The 17,985-nt window shown below is 42.4% G+C and overlaps 1 protein-coding gene across 31 annotated transcripts in view; it reads left to right on the top strand.

The window, feature by feature from the left end:
• LOC119128338 (receptor-type tyrosine-protein phosphatase delta-like) overlaps window positions 1–17,985 on the top strand; it is a 198,862-nt gene that overhangs the window by 44,444 nt on the left and 136,433 nt on the right. For all 31 annotated transcript variants that reach the window (XM_037260618.1, XM_037260617.1, XM_037260615.1 and 28 more), the window contains exon 4: window positions 10,771–10,794. The gene's annotated coding sequence lies outside the window, so the exon portion shown is untranslated. The remainder of the gene's footprint in view (window positions 1–10,770; window positions 10,795–17,985) is intronic.

The raw sequence follows: 17,985 nt of genomic DNA, 5'->3' as shown, positions 1-17,985 counted from the left end.
TTGTGCACTCGAACAGCTCGGGGATGTTCATGGGACTGAACTGTTTTTTTTGACAGGTTTTCATGTGCCTGCCTGTGTTCGCTTGAGAGCGACAAAGGCGGGGAGGAGTTCGCAAAGAAGCAGCGCATCATTAATAACGGTGGCACGCTCATTGTTGTCACCGACGCAAACATTAAAGATCTTGAGATGCCTTTGAAGACGGATACAAAAATAACACCCGCTTCAGTGCTTGCGCAGCCTTCACATTTACGCATAAATTGAGTAGAAAATCCAATTCTCACCATTTCTTTTTTTTCTTTTCCACACTCCTACCTTCCGCCAACTCCGGCATCCATCTCTCTTGTCACGTCTCCAAAATAAGCTATTGACATTTTGCTTAGTAATGACTATGGCAATAATGGGCCTTGAAATGAGCAATGAGTGCAAGTGGCGTTTTACAACCTTGGCCAAGCAAGATCACTCAATCCCACTTGGAATAAAGTTGGCTCGAGAGCCGATGAAGGGGCACTCGTGTCTTCGCACACCTTCACTGCCAAGCCCCACCCAAAATATTTCGATGCGTCGCCCATCTGGCGGGAATACGTGTTGCAAATGTTATATTTTTGTTTTGTTTTTAAGCATTTTTTATTTGATTTTTAACAAAAACGTTTTTTCAATTTTAATTGGACTTTTTTTGTTTAATTATTTGATTTTTAACAAAAAGTTTTTTTCACTTTTAGTTTGACTTTTTTTGGTTAGTTCCGATAATTTTGCTGGCTCCAATTCTTCTCATTTAAGACATAACTGCAGCTCTTTTGATTTTTGCAACGCTATGCCTTTAAGGGGCGGGGCCCGGTTCTGCACACCCAGCAGCTGATTAGTACAATCCGGTAATGACATATTCTTGTTAATGCTCATTCTCACTCCCAGTCTCGAATTTGGCGATGCATCCAACTGTGTACAGATGTTGTAATCCATTTGTTTAAATACATGTGACACGTTCATTACGCCGCTAAGCCAAGCGTGCTCTGGTTTTGTTTGAACGCCGTCAACGCAAATCCTCTTCTTCCCGACAACAATTACCGCACAGTCAAATGGGACGCATCGTCGGTGGCCGCCTGCCAGCCGAGCGACTTACGCCGCCGTTGTGACTAAGTGGCGGCCGTGGAGGACAAAGTACCGGAGGGACAAATCGGGGAAAGTTTCGTCTCAGCCAGCTAACGGATATCGCTCGTTTTGCCTGATCGTAATGGTCCCAAACAGAAGGACTTAATGATGACTTCCTTTTTGTTTTTTTGCCGTTTGAGTCGTAACAGTTCCAATATGACTCAATCCATCTTGCTTCTCCATCTCCTCCAGCTCCGTGATTGCCATTACACGGTTACCTGGGTCGTGGCAATCGCATGCACACTTCAACGCTGATGCACATAACTTATTTGGCGGCTCCCCCCTGCCTCTCTTACTCCCCCCACCTCGCCCACCCTCCCAACATGTGAGCGATGAAGCATTGCGCTGTCCACCGTGGGTGACATTTTCCATAATCAAATGTCATTTCGTGGTTCGACCCACTAATAAATGTTAACGGTCAACGGCGACTGATGTTTTAACTCTCTTCATAGCTAGTTCAATTGTCATTACTTTGGAGACATGTTTTATTTCCTCCTTTTGAGAGCCACCAAGCTCTCACATTTGTACAAAACGTCCAAAGGTCAAACGCATCGAATGGCTTTCGTTTGTATAGCTAACGTAGCTAAGCTAACATAATTAGCCGCAACTGGTTAGATTTTATTGAATCGTACATGGCTAAATTCGTTATTGTTAAAATGTTGAGCATTATTCAGTACGCAGTCGCCGTCAGCATATTGATGGGATAATGAAGCTTCATGAACCGGTTGGTGTATTTTATTACTCCCAAAGATAGCGCTCTCTGTTCAACATTGCCATGACTTAAACCCCTTTTTCCAAAACAACAGTGCCATCTAGAGGAGTCAAAAATACAATAACTGGTTCATGAAGCAAATTTGAAGCTTCATTCTCCCAATCATTACGTCATCCATCCACAAATAAACATCTCTAATAGAGGCCTGCTTTTTCCTACTATTAGAAACAGCGAGCACAATTTTTACTTAACTTTCTCCAAGAATGTGTCAACTATTGTATATGCATCAGGCCCCTACATAACCTTGCAACATTCCTTTTTGTGTCATAAATGTTCCGACTTTGTATTCCGCTCTCAAAGTCCAAGCTGTGAGAAAACAACCGCCGTCCTTGCCAATGAATTTTCATGACGGCTTCATCATTTCACGGCGCGCCGCCACAATCCTCTTGACCTTTGTCCGCTGGATTTCATCGCCTGTGATCATACTGATTTTTTCTTCTACACTTTTTTTTTTCTCCGTTACTTGCTGTAAAGTCTTAAAGCTCCGCCAACTGACTGCGAGTACGCCGCCACTGCTGCACCCTGCCCCCTCCGTCCTAAGAGACTACTGACTGCTTAAGCCGCCTTCTGCCGCGTACGCCGTAACTGGATTATGGCTGGATTCTCGCTGTAAAAAAAAAAATTATTATAATGCTTCTCTAAAAATCAAGTCTAATCAAATTTATATTAATTTAATATTTGCGAGAAAATATTTTTCTGATCTTCCCACAAATATGCAAATGCGTTGGTTCTGAACTGTGAATAGTTAGTTTTAATTCTTTGTGTTGTGTTGAGTTGTAATATCAACATTGACCACTAGATGGCAGTTACATGTATGTCTTAAGTGTGCTTGCACTAGTAGTTTTACAGTATACTACGCATCTACAGTATATTTTCGATAGATGCTGTAGATTTTTGCTGTAGCTAGATACTGTTGATAGATTATCTGTGGATAGCTATAACCCGCTGTGATTCTGTAACCGGTGGCGCGCGGCTAATGAGGTGCAACAGTTAAACCAGCCTGCTGATTGTTTGCTACTATTTTCTAATTAGGGAGCATGTGGGGGGTCATTAGCAGGGAGGAAATGTCCACTGCTTCTATGCGCTTATGTAACCAATCAATGACTTTAATTAAGACTCTTAGGCTACCGCGGCTCCCCGCAGACATCCTACTTGTTTACGAACATTCAAGTCCCCATGTAATTCAATTCAATTTCATTTTTAAGACCCTAATCACAAAATAAATTGTGTTAATTTACGGTATAAAATATAATCTCATATAATTTAGTGTTTCGTCTTCATCTTCTAAATCGCTTATCTTTATTTTTAAATTATCGTAACAATATTATTATTGACCAGTTGCGATTTCATTACGCTGCACTTTATTGTGGTCGTCGCTGAGTGGAATACCGTTTTTTTCCATGTATAATGTGCAAAATGTAACTAAATTATTGTCCTAAAATCTGGGGTGTGCATTATACATGGGTAAATCTTTTATATATATATTTTTTTGGACACGTCAGCTATATAAAGAGCGAGAGTTCAGTTCTCTACCTAAATGCGTATTACAGGTAATATTTTATTTCACAACACTTTGCCTTGTTCCTTTCTTCTCTGCTGTTCACTTCAAACACGCTCCATACGAACGCAATGCTCTCGTATCAGACGCTTGCTCGATCACCTGCTCATTTGCTGTCACAATGTACCCTACACAAATCCGAAACATTTCTTCGCTATCGAGTTTGCTAGCGCATGCGCAGTGATACTGACCGGCAGAATAACAACCGGTTGTTCCCAAAGATGATCTTTTTTCTGAAATAATTTTACGTTTACGGACTTAAGTAGGAGTCAAAATTTGGGTGCGTATTATACATGGGTACAGGCTTTTTTCCAGCATCGACATGCCATTTTTAGGGTGCGTATTATACATGGGGGCGCATTATACATGGTAAAAAACGGTAAAATACTTATGTATGGAAGATATTCACATAGGAGAGAAACGTAGGTTGGAAGGAAGGAAGGGAAAGGGGTAAGGAAGGAAGGAAGGAAGGAAGGAAGGAAGGAAGGAAGGAAGGAAGGAAGGAAGGAAGGAAGGAAGGAACGTGGAAGGAAGGATGGACACCTAAAAGGTGGAAGAGAAATTGATTCACCCAAGTGCACTTTGGCCTCCATTAGAGCCCCCAACCATTCTGAACGCTTTCAGGTGTCTTTTGAGGTGTGCACGCTCTCCTGTGTAGTGGTGTCACGAAAAGGCAACGAGAAAATGCGTACACATTTACAGTACCGTTTTATGTGTGTGTGTGTGTGTGTGTGTGTGTGTGTGTGTGTGTGTGTGTGTGTGTGTGTGTGTGTGTGTGTGTGTGTGTGTGTGTGTGTGTGTGTGTGTGTGTGTGTGTGTGTGTGTGTGTGTGTGTGTGTGTGTGTGTGTGTGTGTGTGTGTGTGTGTGTGTGTGTGTGTGTGTGTGTGTGTGTGTGTGTGTGTGTGTGTGTTTCCTCAGGGAGATTATCACTAATGCATAATACATGGCGCCATATTTCCAACTCTTAACGTGCTGAGTTGATGAAGAGCAGATCAGGTGGCGGGGAAAGTCATTACAGGGCATAAACATTGCAGCTGATATTGCTTTATTGTCACCAGCGGAAAAAATGGCAGCGAGATGACAGTCGCCGCAGACGAGTGCCAGCGCCAATGTTAATCAAGTGCGCTGATTGTCGACGGTGGCGGCCGCAAATCAAAGCAAGTGTCGAGTCGGCAGGCAAAAGGCGTCCAAATGTGCGACGATTAATTCACCTCTCTCGCTCGTATCGGGCTGCTCTCTTGGAAATGATTAAACTGTGCAAAAACATCAAGACATGCTTATTTTTTTAATCACAAACCTCATATTTGGGTTGAACCGTAACAAGGAATGTGGACTCCAGGGCGCATTTCAATTTGATCTGAATAAAATTCAAGCTGTAAGCGTCCACATGAAAAGCTTTTCAATGATTTAGCGTCTCTTTCCGTAGTTGCTTCTGACTGGGGCTAATTTGGTCAAATTCTCTCGTAGAAGCTCGTCCATGTACCAGTCCCGGAATTTACCCAAAATGTCCGCTTCAAACCAAAATGGCCAACATCCTGTTTAGTTTCAGACATTGTTCCTTGAAGCTTTTCTACTCATCCAGATACGATAGCCATGTTCGTCCAATTTTATGCTGATCGATGAAACTGGGATCGAGGGCTCCTATTTTGTTCTGAAGTTGCTTATTTTTGGCCACTAGCCGCCTAACCATCAAACGCAAAACTCAGATCTTGTTTTTCAGTCGAATTGTTAATGCTTCCGATTTATCTGCGTTCGAATCCAGCACTCTTCAATTCCTGTCAAGTGTTTGTTATTCCAGTGGTAAATATTTTCAGGCTTGACACAAAATAACGTTTGTAGCATTTTAATTAGACCTCCAAGGGGTTGTCCCCCTTTTTTTTTTTTTAATTTTTTAGTTTTTTATTTGGTCTGGTTATGCTGACGTAATGCTTTTTGTTTGTCTCCCAAATTTTAACCGGAGCGCAATCCCAGCGTGTACATTATCCCAGAATCTCATTTGGAATCTTTTGCATGAGAAATAAATAAAGTTCAAAGCTGGCACATCAGTGGCTCCTCTGCGTCCAGGGTGAAGGGGGGGCAAGTTTTTGCGCGTGTCGGAATTTTCATCTTCCAGCTGCTGGCCTTGCCGAACGCACAGATGGCGGCGGGGTCGAATTATTTTTAAATTAATTTTCAAAGAAGTCATACTGGCGAAATTAAAAGAAGTCCCTCCAAACCTCGGAACTTGCGTTCACAAGAACAGACGCAACCGGCGCCCCACCTCACAGTGATTGCTTCTCGTTTAACTCCATCCTCACATTCTCAGGAAGGGGAATGTTTATATCTAACGATCAGCCCACATATGGAGGCAAAAAAAAAACAAGCTTCACTTGTGCCGATCCATCTGTCCTGCCGTAATGGCTGCACCTGGCCGAGTTTGCGCCGTTCGGAATGTTCTCAGAGCGAGCTCGACGTGCCGAGGGGGGATTAAAAAGCAATATCCAGCTCGCGTGTGTCTCACGGATACGCTGTTTACTCATCATGCCCAATTATCTTTTGGCGTATTTAAACAACTCTGAAGAATTTACAAGAGTCCTGTTTTTTTTAAAGCTAATATTTAAAAAGTTAATTTGCAGACAGTGTCCGCAGTGTCAAAGGTCATTACTTACAAAATTGGCGCGACATCTCATCGAGTCCCACTTTTCTTTTTTTGTCGGGCCCCCTTGGGTTCTCTTGTGTCCGCGGGCTTTTCGCAGATACACGTTGGGCTCGCAATTTTCACATCTTATTGAACTTCACTCGAGGCCATCGAGCTTGGATGAAGTTGAACCCGAGGTGGCAATTCAGTAGCGTCTGATATTCCTTGTGATCACTATCAAGGTCTTCGGGAATGAGTAGCAAGAAGTCTGTCTTTTGTTCAAAAGAACTTGTTGGAACTAGAGGATTGTAGTTTGTCATTATTTTGTGGCATGTCGATCTCAACGTAAGAACTTGGATGGGAGTATTCTGATGGATTTTTTTCTGGACCATTGGAAATACGTCTCACCATAACTGCAATATCAACTATTATTCAGTCAATAAATGTAGAAATGACAATTATTGGGGCAATAACTCGGATTGAGGATACAATAGCAACACCTTCTGGAAGAACAACGGTAGCCTCAACAATAGAATCTACGACGACAGTACTGATGACCTCTGCTTTTGTACCACCGACTGTTTCAGCGCCACCCAAAATTCCATTCCGATGAATCATGGCTGGGGATGGGCATTTTGTTCCTGCTTTTTGTTTTGAAAAGTTGACAGAGCAACGTGGCGTGATGGCAAACGAGAGGCAGATGCAGAGGCAAACAAGAACATCTGTTGAAGAAGAAACATTCTGTGCTCCGGCACCGTTTGAAGCCTGTCTGATTGAGTTTTTTTTATTCCCCGGATACAAGCGGATGAAATAAGTTGCCTCTGCAGGGTATCTGGACTCTCAGGGTTTTTTTTACTGGTTTTGTCTAAGGAACCACCATTATAACCAAGAAGCAACTCGGGGAGCACTGCTTTGGCGGAATAGGAGGATAGATCTGTATGTCTATTTTGGGAATCGCAGCTATAGTTGACATAATTTCGATAAAGGATTTACAAAATTAGCTGGAAAATAAATCAAGTATAAATAATGAATCAATTTAATTTTCAAAAGTGTTACAATTATTTTCCATTGCGACCCACCTGCAATACCACCACGGACCATTAGAGGGCCACAGACCACCGGCAATCCCTGCCTTAGAGATAGACAAAAAAAAGATGAATGGTAATAGAAATTGCTTGCAATATCTGTAGTTTTTAAAAGTGAAGACAATCTGCAATTTTAGTATTGACACATGAAGTTGATCCACAATTTGTCTTCGCGGGCTGCATAAAATGATGTGATGGGCCGTATCTGGCCCCCGGGCCTTGAGTTTGACACCTAAGCCTTAGATGAGCTGGACGGACGGGAAGTCAGGGGTTCTCTGCTGAATGAATGGATGGATGGATGGATGGATGGACGGATGACAGTAGCCTTCAAAAACCCAGGTATCCTATGTCCCCGAGGTCCCCAAAGTTTTCTATCCGATTTGGCGCCTTGTGCAAACTTCCCGCCGCAGTCGGTGTGATGGTGGGCCATCTGTAGCCTCTGTCAGAGCCTGGCTAATTCCTCGCAGCTCAGATGGAAGGATGCGAGCTCTCTGTGGCTCTCTTCCCATATCACTTGTTCCTCTCATTCTGTCCCCGCCAATGTCTGCTTCACACCTTCCTTCGCTCCTTTTTCCAGCTCCCGGGCCATTTTGGTGGGTTTTATGTGGCACGGTAATAACAGCTGTCCTCATTCCCCACCGGCGAGCAGGTGAAATTGTGACTGGAGAAATTGAGGCCTTTCTTGTCATGAGCTAAATTGACCAAGGTCTCTTTTTTTCTTCCATCCGTCACTGTCGCGTTTGGTTTGCACCTCGGCGAATTTCTCGCTTTCCACTTGGAAATGGGAAAATGTGCAAACCCAGATGGTTTGACATAAATAAACCAGTAGGAGTTAGCGGTGGTTGTCGAGCCAGCAACATGGGATTTGGTGCGCCGTGTCCTGTGAGGTTTCCGGTCTGTCTGTATCAGTGCCAAAATCATCAGGTCAATACGAGAAGTAATTGATTCCTTATCAGCAAGTGATCACTAGCAAATGTATTGTGTGAATTCAGGAACAATAAATAAAAGCTTTTTTCTTTTTCTTCTTAAACTCGTCTTTAGTGTTGCTCCTCTCTCAGCCTCAAGCATTGTTTGCAACAAGAGGGAATAAAACTGCTCCTCCTGTTGGCCAGTGTTTTGATTTAAAAAAAAAAAGTTTGCTTATAAATATTATTGTTGTAGGTGAAACAATTAATCGACAACTAATTGATGATCAAATTAACTGACAACTATTTTGATAATCGATTAATTCTTTGGAGACCTCATAACAGATTCTCCGAATTTTAGTCTTTCAATCTGTTCTATTCTTTAATTTGGCTAAGCTGATTATTTTTTTTTAATCTAATCATCACTTTTAATCTACCGCGGCCTCCATGTGATAATGCGATACTTGAAATCAGCTCACTTTTCTTTTCGGCACTTTGCTCGTGGAAGACTCTGATGGTCAACCACTTTGAGTCAATAAAAAAAGTTCTGGTTTTGTTTTTGTTTTCTTACTCCTTACTGGCCGTTCAAATGTAAACTGTGCAACACTTTGCCCACTCTGAGCATTTTCTTTTTCTAATTCCCCGTAGCACTGACCACTTTAAACCTCCCTAACTCCCTCTTGTCAATATAGAAAAGACAAGGCGAGGAATGGAACTCCGCAGCCTCGTATTGCCTTGTCAAAAGTTTCCATGTTGGGCTGCAGGTTCCACACGGCATAACTAAGACCCTCGGAAGGAGCTTATCTGCTTAAAACAGGAGGGCGATGGAGGGTAAAAAAAAAAACCCCGCTATTCCTCTTCTTCCATCTTTTTCCTAGACTTCTTTTCTTCCGAAGCCACCGGAGCTTTGCGTTCTCCCGTGAGAGTCTCCCTTTCCCGTCGTCTCACTGCTTTAATCCACTTTCGCTTCTTAAGCCCACCTCCACTCCACTTGATTGGCCACCTTTCCAAATTTACCTCGATCAATAAGCTTGTGGACTGGAAAACTTTTCTTTTAGCGGCTTCTTCGTGGCAGATGAAGCATTACAAGCTTTCTTGTCGGCGTTTTACACACAAGGATTCGTAGTCATCGTTTCCCTCGGAGGGCCATTATGATTGTCGACGTCTTCGATATACAGTATAGGCTACAAAACAAACAGATGAATAACTCGTTTTGAAATCAGAGACTAGTAAAAATTGCCGAAATATTTAAAAAAGACTAATAGTAGTAAAAATTGCTAGCAATGTCTCTATTTTTTTCTTCAAAGTGAAGACCATTTGTAATTTTAGTAATGACACAAAGTCGATGCAAAATTTGTCTTCGCGGGCCACATAAAATGATGTGACGGGCCGTATCTGGCCACCCGGGCCTTGAGTTTGTGTTACGGTGTGGTCTTCACCACCGATTCTATTATACCTCCCATCTAGAATCCAGTCAACTAAGACCAAAGTCTCAGATCAGTCAAAGAAACGAAAAAAACATTGTGTTTCCGGAAGAACTGAAGGGCACCGTCACCAAAACAAGCTAGCTTTTGGAAACTCAAACAAAAAAAACATTGGTTAGAATGTTTTATTTAACAGCCACTTCCTTGTTTCTAAGTCTTTTGTCTTTCTTTTTTTTTTAAAGCTCAGTCTCACTCTTTCTAAGCTTAGCAAACAACATATCAGTCGGTGGTCTTTCTGAAAGGCCAGGTGCCTCTCGAAGTCCGACACAAGTCCCTCGGGTCCAATTTTCCCTGGCGCTGAGCTGACTTAGCTCTGTGTTTAGATACATTACAGTCCTAGCAGTGAGGTCTGCGTCCAACCTGAATGGTAATGAGCAGAGACTCAACTCCCCCACGTATCGCCCCTCCCTCTATCCATTTTACTCTGCTGAAAATAGATTTGTTTGCACGCAGCGAACAGATATTGTAATCACACTTTCCCCCGCCTTTAGGCCCGTGGGGATTCGTTGCGTGCGCGGCCAAAATGCAAATGAATGCCGTGCGGTAATGTTCCGTACGCACCGAGAACAGGAAGCCGTTTGCATTGTTTTCCTTACACGGCTTCTAAAATATTTGTAGAACAGCTTGCGATTTGCGTAAGTGATGTCACGCTGATGTCATTGTGATGTCATTTGATTGCCTGACCAACAGTGAGGATTTCAGGATTTAAGGATTCTCATGTTCATTTAGTCGGGTAATAATTTCCGAGATGAAGAAATATTTATTTATTTATTTATTTTTTTTTACTTTTACATGCACAAATGAATAAAGAAAACAATTTTGAGTATTTATTTATTCCAGCAAAATGATTCGTGCCTACATGCAATGTAAAGTGTGCATCTGTGTGTGTACGTGTGTGTGTATGTGCACATTTACTACAGTAAGAAAGAGGACTTTTGTGGAATAAACGAGCTTCCCCCTCTCAAATAACTCGACAAATATTAATGCAAGTTGTGCAAACTTTGTATCTCGGGGGACGCCATGGAAGACGTTTCATGTCCTCTCTATTAATAAATGATACACCACCCGTGTTGTTAGGGGCTATTCTTAACCAGCAGCCTGCGCAATAGTGGGACACCATCATTTTTCACATGGAACTTTTCTGTACATGCAACTTGCTGACATTTCTTTTCTCTCTCTCTCTCTCTCTCTCTCTCTTGCAGATGTGACCGACTATTCCGCTCTAGGTAAGAGGCATTTCATTTTTCATGGTACTCAGGAGTGCATGTGTGTCAAGCGTCTTTGGGAGATGTTTCATAAATATGGAGAAAGCCTCAGATTTGCAGGGTTGAGCCGCTCGGCGCGCCCGTCAACATTCCAACGCGTTTCTCCATTTGAGTTGTATTTAAATGAGCGCCTGGTAGCCCAGATTGTCGACACAACAAGCGTTCAGGGGCGAATTGACCCATTTTTTTTGTAAATTGAAGCAAACCAAATTAGGAGTTTTGCTGTGACACTTTTTTGACGGGAAGAAAATTCAAATATAATGCAATGTGTTGCTTTCTAAATAGAATCATTTGTAAAATTGCAACCCATTTTCTTACAGCTAGGGATGTTCGATACTGGTACAAGTACGCTCCGATACTGAGTACCGATACTCGCCTATCCCTTATAACTGTGAACTTGAATTCATTTGAAAAAAAAAGATACAAACTTTTTTTCTCATATTTATTCATTTTGTCAATGTTTAATGCTTTACTAACGTTGCAATCAAATGTATTTTTTTTGCCTGAAAAGAAATCCTGTAAAATTACTTTTTTTTTTTCTAAAGAAATTCACCAATTTTCATTTGTTAACCTTTTCTACTCATTCATTAAATATCGACTATGGATGGATGGATGGATGGATATAAATAGATTGCTAGACTGACGCTTCATAATCTAGGTAGACAAATCGTGCCTAAGAAAGACAAAACCAAAAATTGAAAGTTTTGGGATGGCTCGTCATTGCTGCAGGAGGAAAAGTGATGGAGGATGAGTGCTAGTGACTGTCATTGACTCACACATACAGCATGGCCCGGGGCCAGGCCGAGTCGGGCCGGGCCGGGCCAGGACAGGACAGCGGGACCTCTTACGGCCGCCCCAAGGCTCGGAGCATCTGTTCAAGAGAGGGCGGAGGTGGCCAATCAATCATCTCGGCCCCAGTGTGGAAAAAGTGCAGTGAACAAATGAGCAAAGCGGCATACCTTGACGTTGCGTCTTTCGTCTGGGTCTTAAATAACGGAACTTTTCTTTTTTTGGGGGGGGAGTGGTACAAGCTGGTCGGATAATTGAAAAAGCGGCTGCGGACATTTGGGCTCAACTTGACTGACTTGACTGCTCAGAAAAGAGAAAACCCCTGGCTGGCTGAGAATAATAAGTGCCCATGGGAGGCCGCCAGATGGACGTTTACTGTGAGCCTAGCGGGAGAGGGAGCAATCTGTCAAACATCACACTGGGCACGCGCGTGTGTGTGAGTGTGTGTCTGTTCATATGCGCGTGTGGAACACTGCAGGTTCACGTCCATCGTGTCCATTAAGAGACTTGAAACATACGACAATCCGCTGATATATACCGTATTTTCCGCCCTAAAAGGCGCACCGGGTTATAAGGCGCACCTTCAATGAACGGCCCATTTTAAAACTTTGTCCATATATAAGGCGCACCGGCTTATAAGGCGCATAAAATAGAAGCTATACTGCATCAAACTGAGGTTGACTAGGGTTGCGGTATGCATCCACTAGCCAATAACCAACGAGCCCTCTGTAAACAATCGCGTTTCTCAAACGATCTCCTATAAAATGATCAGAACTGACTAAAGTTCGATCTAACGCATTGGTACTACTTACCTATGTTTCCCTTCCATATCGATCCGTAGATTTACTCGAAACATTAACAGAGCAGCCTATTTTGACATGAAATAGCCTGGTACGTATAGCAGCTATCGCAATAGCATTAGCCATCCGCAAAGTCTCACGAGCCTCACCTCGCAATCTCCCATGAGCCTCAGCAAAGTGTAAACAATCGCGTTTCTCAAACGATCTCCTATAAAATGATCGGAACTGACTAAAGTTCGATCCAACGCATTGGTACTACTTACCTATGTTTCCCTTCCATATCGATCCGTAGATTTACTCGAAACATTAACAGAGCAGCCTATTTTGACATGAAATAGCCTGGTACGTATAGCAGCTATCGCAATAGCATTAGCCATCCGCAAAGTCTCACGAGCCTCACCTCGCAATCTCCCATGAGCCTCAGCAAAGTGTAAACAATCGCGTTTCTCAAACGATCTCCTATAAAATGATCGGAACTGACTAAAGTTCGATCCAACGCATTGGTACTACTTACCTATGTTTCCCTTCCATATCGATCCGTAGATTTACTCGAAACATTAACAGAGCAGCCTATTTTGGCATGAAATAGCCTGGTACGTATAGCAGCTATCGCAATAGCATTAGCCATCCGCAAAGTCTCACGAGCCTCACCTCGCAATCTCCCATGAGCCTCAGCAAAGTGTAAACAATCGCGTTTCTCAAACGATCTCCTATAAAATGATCGGAACTGACTAAAGTTCGATCTAACGCATTGGTACTACTTACCTATGTTTCCCTTCCATATCGATCCGTAGATTTACTCGAAACATTAACAGAGCAGCCTATTTTGACATGAAATAGCCTGGTACGTATAGCAGCTATCGCAATAGCATTAGCCATCCGCAAAGTCTCACGAGCCTCACCTCGCAATCTCCCATGAGCCTCAGCAAAGTGTAAACAATCGCGTTTCTCAAACGATCTCCTATAAAATGATCGGAACTGACTAAAGTTCGATCCAACGCATTGGTACTACTTACCTATGTTTCCCTTCCATATCGATCCGTAGATTTACTCGAAACATTAACAGAGCAGCCTATTTTGACATGAAATAGCCTGGTACGTATAGCAGCTATCGCAATAGCATTAGCCATCCGCAAAGTCTCACGAGCCTCACCTCGCAATCTCCCATGAGCCTCAGCAAAGTGTAAACAATCGCGTTTCTCAAACGATCTCCTATAAAATGATCGGAACTGACTAAAGTTCGATCTAACGCATTGGTACTACTTACCTATGTTTCCCTTCCATATCGATCCGTAGATTTACTCGAAACATTAACAGAGCAGCCTATTTTGACAGGAAATAGCCTCGCGGGTACAACAGCTATTCGGTGACGCCCCGTGACTACAGTTGCCGTAATGCTGGGAAGCGATGCGACCTTGTAATTTATTAGTCGTACTAAAACGTACTGAAACATTTTGGCAGAGCACTGTGTACAACCAGTATGGATCAACAAATTCATCAGTTGATCCATATATAAGGCGCACTGGCCTATAAGGCGCACTGTCGGCTTTTGAGAAAATTTTAGGTTTTTAGGTGCGCCTTTTAGGGCGGAAAATACGGTACTTGCAAGGTCAACAATCTTCTGTGTATTCAAACGGACACTAACCAGACTGACCTCTGCCAAGGCCAAACATGTCCATCTTGCGGAAGAAAAAAAAAAAAAAAAAGAAGTATTCTGAATCTACTTTGGTTCCTGTTGGTGTGCACTTAATGCTTTTTACAATGTCGTGAGCCTTGTTCCACTGATCTGGTCTTTTAAAAGAGTTCCCAACTCAAAAATTAGGCGGTGATGGTGCCCATTAGGAGGCGGGGCCTTTTTTTTCCCCAGGGATCTGGCATGGCCCTGATGGAAGTGAGCGTATAACCTCCTTGTTTGTATTTTAAATAGGGTTTCTAAATAAAAAATAAAATAAAATAAATAAATCCTCATTTGTGAAGTTAATGCAGTTCCCCTCCAGTCCTGTAGGGGGGCGGTATGCATTACAAGGAGTGTGTTTTTTATCCAGTCCAGATACAAGTGGACTAATATTTCTCATTCAGTGCTTCAAAAAAACAAAAAAAGATTTGGATTTGCAGATATATTTGCGATTCCACTCCTATCCTGCAGGTGGCGGTAGTGCTCACGCCAAACGGTTAGGATAGATCGTCCCTTCATATAGTTGGCTCTGATGCCAGTGGAGTGCAACCCCACCTCATTTTACGCTTTACTTGGGTTACATATTGAGAAATTAGGATTTACATAGGCGTAGCTGTTTCATTCCAGTCCTGTAGGTGGCCGTTAAAAGCATTATCACAAGTTATTTTGTGCATGGAAACAGGATGTCATTGATTTTATTGCACTTTTTTTGGCAACTCAGTCGTCAGACGGGAGGCGAGCGAACACCGGGAAGTGATCGCCGGCTTATACCGCTAAGCAAATAGCATTATAGCGCTTGAAGTCTAAAAGTAGATGCCGCGCTTTTCAATGCTCAGGAGTGGGAACATGGAAGATGATTTATTCATTTTTTTTTCTTATTAATCTGTGAGCCTTTCAAGTTTCCATCTTGGCCCTGGGAAAAATCTGAAAAATACCCATAAGAATCCCGTGGCTCGGTTTATTAGCCTTGCTAATGCTTGTTGTCTTTTATTTGTGGTCTTTAGTCAAATAGATGTGTCCAAGCTGGTTCAAAATATGGCTTGGCACTTAAGTGGAGACTTTAAATAGCTTTGACAATCTAACAACTCAAAGCAATAATTTACCAGCTCTGGCTTGCAACATTTGGGTAACATTTGGTTTGGTCACGTTCCTTAATTGGTCATTTAATTTCACACTGTTTTATATGTAACGAAAAAAAATTCTTTATATTTTTGGGTGTGTGGAACGGATTAGTTGGATTTACATTAGCGCCGATGGTAAATGCCGCTTTAGTTTGGTATGATTCGGTTTTGTTGGGAACAGATTATCAAAGAAAGGCTTAAAAGTTTAAAAATTGTACATCTATGGACACAATAACATTTCTAAAAATAGCTTGGATTTATAGCTTTTAAGGAATCCAATGACGCTTCGCAATAACTCTTGGCGGTATTTAATATGTTGAGCATGTTAATTTATATGACAATGGCGAGTCACTCGCGTGTCACATTTTATTTTATTTTTACATATCGTAGCTGACATTACATTTGCTGTCTACTCCAAAAAAAAAAAAAGGAGATAAGTACTTGTCCCTCCCGCCTTTCCATGCCGCACCCCCTCGAGGGAACGTGGCATATGGCGGAGGCACATTGAGGTGTCCTCTCCGTGCCTGACCGTTGTGAAGCCAAGCGTCAGATGTTCACTTCACAGGAGAACGACGCACTTTGAGGCGCGCTGGGCATCCATGAGAGTCATTCTGCTTGCAACACGGTTGCCCACTCGCTCTATTATTAGCTCTCCATTTCCGGTTTCTTGCTTGGTGTGAGTCTCCATAAAGGTGCCAGTTGAGGAATGAACTCTGCTTAAACATTAATTTGATTCAAATGTAATGAAAATAAAGGGTCCACAAAATATATCTTTTTCAAAACTCTAAAATTCTTCAGAAAATGTTGATAAAGATTACTTATATGCTTGCGATTGGGGACGGGTGGAAATGTTGAGAAAAAAACATCTGAAAATACCAAAACGTTAATTATCTGGCCCGCCATCTTGGCTAAGCATATTTCAGATGGAGGGGCAGTGCCCCCGCGGCCACCCCTCTAGCTCTGCCAGTGGACAATTGAACGACACTCAAAAAATGTAATGTATTGCATTTAAAAGTAGCCAGTGTAATATTACACACAGTTTAAACATTTATCGTGATTCTTCACATACCATGTTCACTTTTGCGAACCACCGTTTTACAGCAACGTACGAACATGATGTGATTGTTATGGCCTCATTCTGTTTTTTAATTGACAGTTCCTTTTGTTTTTAAGCTGCGTCGTCCCTTTTAAGTGCACACGTCGCTGCTTGCGTCCCACTCCAACCCCTTAAGGCGCTCCTCTTCCCCTTCGTTTCCCGTCGACGTATCTCTAATAAGCCTCGCTAATTAGCCGGGCTTCAAAAACAATCAAATCTTGCTGTTTTGCTGTCAAGCTTTGGTGCTATGAAAGTGACATAACAGTCTGAGCAACCATTAAAAAGTGTTTTGAACAGCCTGTCATGTCGCTGTGATAACATTTATGCAAGCCTGTATTACTTGACACTCATTATACCGAGACATTGTGTAAATGTTACGTTATAAGTGGCCAAAGCGGGATTTTGGAGAGTACCTCGCCTTGCGACAAGCCAATGTCAAATATGTTCCATTCAAACAAATAGAAAAGCCATTAATGTTTCTGCTGAAGAAAAAAATTAAGTGTATTTTCTCCTCCCAACAAAAGAACACAACACACCATTTGTACTTTGTTGCACCACCTCTGGCTTTTATAACAGCTGGCTGGACATAATGGGTGATAAATATCACTGAATATGATTTTCAGCTAGCCATCCACAGTCCATGATTGCTTTGCCTTCGTCTATCATAACCTTAGTTTTGTTTGTTTACGTTTTAATGATGACGCTGTTTTGAATTCTCGGCAGTCCTTATCGCTTTACTGAAGCCAATCGACATCTTAACTCCACTCTGAGTTAGTCGCGCTACGCTAATGACAAATGATTATATTTACTGCGAGTACTGGTCTAATGTTTTTCTACGTGTTGTTGCACCATTTGTGTTCAATGTGTGGGATTTTAGCACTGCAACGTCGAGCCTAATTAGCATTTAAGCTAGCAGACTCGGTCTGTTATGGTTATTTTAAATACACAAGCTGTCATTGGCTTTGTTTTATGTTTGGTTTTAGAGCTGAAGGTACAATTTTTATTTCCAGTGGATTTTTTAATGCCCCTTGCTGATTCTTATAAATAGAGCTGGAATCCAAATGAGTTCAAATCATCTTTAAGTCACACAATCTCCTTTGAGAACAACATCTGGTCCAAATTGGCCCATGTGTCTTATCTCGCTTTTGGCCCAATGTTTGAGGAGGAGGACGAAAATGATGATGATGAAGACTGGACAGAATCCACAGCCCAAGTTCTCGGAAGGTCGCGAGTCAGAGTTTGCCGGGCGGTCAGCCCATCTGCTGAGCTGGCGTTACTCACTCTGTTGCAAGACGCTAGTTAGCGAGGAGGCTAATGGGGATTTGGGGCGATGGTGGTTATGGTTTTGTGACAGGTATTAAAATGAGCTCCAGTGTGGCTCGAGTCACGCTGAATGGCAGGTAGAGACTAAAAAAAAAAACTTAAGACTCCAGGAAGTCAAACAACATCTAAAGTGCTAGTGTTGCCGTTCTGAAAGGTTCCTGGTGGGTTTGGAACGGGCTTTTCATGGGTTCTTCAGCGCTTTGTTCGGATTTTCACAACTCCAAGTGGAAGCTTATGTGTATTTTGCTCTCACCATTTGCTGTAAGCTTATTTTTGTAAACCAGGCAAGAAAAACAGTGGGGGGTAAACAGGAAGTGGGTGGAAAAAAATATCACAATTCTCCAGGAG

The sequence above is a fragment of the Syngnathus acus genome, chromosome 10, assembly GCF_901709675.1.
Source record: "Syngnathus acus chromosome 10, fSynAcu1.2, whole genome shotgun sequence".
Lineage (NCBI taxonomy): Eukaryota > Metazoa > Chordata > Actinopteri > Syngnathiformes > Syngnathidae > Syngnathus > Syngnathus acus.
Note: the sequence above shows the minus strand (reverse complement) of the source record. Positions and strands in the feature narration are given on the sequence as shown.